The sequence below is a fragment of the Pteropus medius genome, unplaced genomic scaffold (assembly GCF_902729225.1).
Source record: "Pteropus medius unplaced genomic scaffold, Ma_sr-lr_union100, whole genome shotgun sequence".
Classification (NCBI taxonomy): domain Eukaryota; kingdom Metazoa; phylum Chordata; class Mammalia; order Chiroptera; family Pteropodidae; genus Pteropus; species Pteropus medius.
This window is the reverse complement of record NW_024351731.1, coordinates 5,248,494-5,251,999: the sequence shown is the minus strand read 5'-3', so window position 1 is coordinate 5,251,999 and position 3,506 is coordinate 5,248,494. Positions and strand designations below refer to the sequence as shown.

Here is a 3,506-nt window from a genome sequence, read left to right as displayed (position 1 = left end):
GGTGGATGATGGATGGTGGATGAATGATGATGGATGGTGGATGAATGATGATGGATGGACAGATGAATGGACAGACAGACCTAAGGAGCTCTCTGGCATGGGAGACAGGCCATAGTTTACATCGATTTTTCAGAATTTCCCATGACTCAGTAAAGACATTTCAGTAAAGAATTGTTTTCCTAGATAAATCCATGGATTTTCTTTTCATTCTTCCCAGAGACTGGGGCTTAATTAGTGTGACTGCGGTGAATGATCCTGAGTTTTGGATTCAGACAGAACCCTGTTTCCATCCCAGCAATGCCCGACAGCTTTAATCAAGTAACTTAACCTGTCTGAGCTTAGATCTTTCTCTCTAGAATCTAGCTCACAGGTTAAGACAAAGACGAGTGTGGCTTGAGACCTGCCTGTTGCTATCTCTGGCACCTACTTAATGTTAACTAAGGCCCTCAGTAAATATTACTCTCTTTCCTATTCGATTGATTGCCCTGTCCCTGGGACCAGTCCCCACTTTCAGGGAGCCGTGTGGCGGGTGGTGGACTCGGGACTCAGACCGCGGCTGCGTCAGCTGCAGCTGCTCCCTTCCTGGAGCTCAGGCCTGCTGTGCCTGCAGGGCTCCTGCCTGGCCCCATCTCCATAACCTCCGGAGCCTCAGGGCTGAGGTTTTGATGCCGGCTTTCCGGGTGAGGGGAGGCCAAGTGCACAGCTAAGAGGGCGGCCCGGGGCTCCTGGCCCCCGTGCCCTGGCCTGCTCCGCCACCCTCTTCCTAAGCAACCAAATGCTTCTTGGAAGGAGATGGTGGTGGAGATGATTAAATTATTTAAGAGAACAAACTGTTTTCAAGCACCCTGATTTGCATACTGGCTCCGAATACTCTCCTTGCAAACCATTCTTCTTGGTTCTCGAGGCAGCAGCCCTCTGCCTAACCTGTCTAGTTGGCTGTTCCGTTTGCAGTGGAGGCATCTGGAAGGTGCTCTTAGCTCACAGGCTGCTCAGAGGTGGGTCTTGCCCTCCTCCGATGTGCGTTTGGCAGCGCCCCTCCCTCGGTGTGGCTGGCCTGGCTGGCCTTTGTCTCCCCCAGCCTTTCCAGCAAAGGCCACAGCTGCCGCCAGCCCCGCGCGTCCCCCCGCCCCTTGTGTCAGGAACCCAGGAACCTTGTGTCCTGCACAGGGTGCTGCTCTGTGATCAAAATGGCTTTCCTGCTAAGGAAGCAGATAGCCTGGCAGGCAGTCATTTCCCAGTTGCTTTTAAAATTTCCGTTTTTCTCCTGGAAGCAGCGTTGTCGGCCCAGAGAAGTATGTGCTGCTGCTTCTTTGATAGTAAGAGGCTGATCAGCCCAACCAGGAGGGCGCTGGGGAGGGACGTCCACCAAGGCCCTGTCCCATTACCTCAACCGTTCAAGGATCTCAGACTTACTCCTTCACATGTATCCGCTGAGCTCAGAATCACCTCCTCTGTGCGGCCTAGAAGACCAGCGTGCTCAGCGCCACCCCCCTCCCCAGAGCTCTGCACCCCTTCACGCCCTCCTCTCACTGCACTAACCCCTGCCCCGAGCCCCAGCCTGGGTGAGCCACTGCCGCGCTGGGCCTGCAGTCAGAGCCATGCCGCCAGGGTTTCTGCGTTTGAATGCAGCCCCTGCCGTGGGTGGGTGAGTGGGTGGGTGAGCCGGTAGAGTCGGATGGCGGATGAATGCGTGCACGGGTGGGTGCTGGATGGATGGGAGTGTGACCTGTGGTCTAGTGTTCTCTGAGTTTGCGAAGGCAGAAACAAGGTGTCCAGATCCTCGTTTCTAGGTTGGGGCACAGGAGCCCCGATCGCTAGGCAGATTAGAAGGAGCTGTGGGGGTCCCTCCAACCAGGGTACCACAAAGCCAAGGTCAGCAGTTTCAGTAAGGAATATGGGGAAGCCTGCCCTGTTGCCAGTGGTTACAAGCCGGTGTTGGAAGCAGGTGGGCAGGGTGCAGAGTCCGAGAAATGATCAAGGGCCGGGGTATGACCCTAATACCTGGAGCAGCGATGCTCACAGTGACCTGGTTTTTCCAAGGGCCAGGTTGATCTAAGAGCCAAGGTTGGGGTCAGTGCCAGGCAGTGCAGGCTTGGCCCCTGAGCGTCCCTTGTCTCTGGGATGTATTCTGTTCAGTTCTGTCTGCTAGTCCCTTCAGGCCTGTGACTGCCTTGTCCCTGTGTTGCCTGCCTTGGCCTGGGTGGTGAGAACCTGAGGAGCCCACCCCCTTCTCACGTGCACATGAGCCCGGAGCCCCCTTCCGAAAGGCTGGTGACAAACTCTGAGCAGGGCGGTGCCCCCTGGGGAGTTCAAGGGGACACTCTTTCTCGTGGCCCTGAGCCTGTTCCCAGTTCCGTGCAGGGCAGCAGGCTTGCCGCCATGCTGTTTGTCCAGCTGCCTGGCTCCTGTGGGCGCACGGGTGGCTCAGAAGGTTCTTTTGTGGCCCTCGTCCTTCCTGATTGATCTGTGTACACTCTGGGACAATATGGTTCCACGGAAGCTTCCGTCGTCACCACTTAGAGTCTGTTTGACACAATAAACATTGACCAAACAGCAGGCAGATGTCAGGCCCTGGGCTGTATGCGCGAGGGGCCAGAGTGGGGGCTCCAGGCGCAGTGTCAGGAACAGGCCGCCGTGGCTCGGTAGAAAGGGGTCTGAGTGTGGGCTCAGTGGGGCTGAGCCCCGGCACGAGCGTCGTGAAACGGTACGGCCGTCCCAGAGTCACCCAGCCTGACCCTCTTCTGTAGCGGGTGGGCCGTGGAGGCTCAGGGAGGCTCAGCGGTTGCCTTACTTGGCGTTCGCTGTCAGTCCAGGAGACGAGCCCTGGGCCCCTACGCTCAAGGAGGGCACCTCTCTCTGGGAGACAGTCCATCAGCCAATGACGAGGGGCTTGTGCAGGGCTGGGTGTGATCCAGGAAGCCTTCCTGGAGGCACTGCTTGAGCTGAGTTTTGAGAAAACCAATAGAAGTCGGCAAGGGGGAGAGTATAAGGGCCATCGCAGGTGACATAGGCAGGAGGAGTGTCACAGGTACTGGTTGAGAGAGCACAGAGGACAAGGGCAGACAGCCCTCAGCTTGGTCTAGAATATTCTGGAGGAGCAGTCGAGGGCGTCATATCTACCGCTGCCTCCTCTTATGTCTTCTTCCCCTTGGCGGCTTCCCCACTGCGCAGCCCCGGGAGTCCAGAGACCCGGCTTCCAGTCCTGGCCCCACTACCCGCCAGGGGAAGGTCTGAAGATCTTGCCAGAGGCCCCACGTGCACCCCACCGGGCACCGGGGAATGGAGGGGGTACCCAATTCCTGGCTCTCAGTCTGTTGCTGGAGGCAGACGCCCCAGGGAAGTGCCAAGTGCAGAATGCCGAATGCAGAGTGCCAAGTGCAAAGTGCTGTGTGCAGAGTCCTGAGCGCTGAGTCCTGAGTGCCGAGTGCAGAGCACTGAATGCTGAGTCCTGAGTGCCGAGTGCAGAGTGCCGAGTCCTGAGTGCCGAGTGCAGAGTCCTGAGTCCT

The 3,506-nt window shown here is 57.5% G+C and overlaps 1 protein-coding gene across 3 annotated transcripts in view; it reads left to right on the top strand.

Annotated features, from left to right (window-relative positions):
- TRAPPC9 (trafficking protein particle complex subunit 9) overlaps positions 1-3,506 on the top strand; it is a 321,573-nt gene that overhangs the window by 312,956 nt on the left and 5,111 nt on the right. The window lies entirely within an intron of this gene.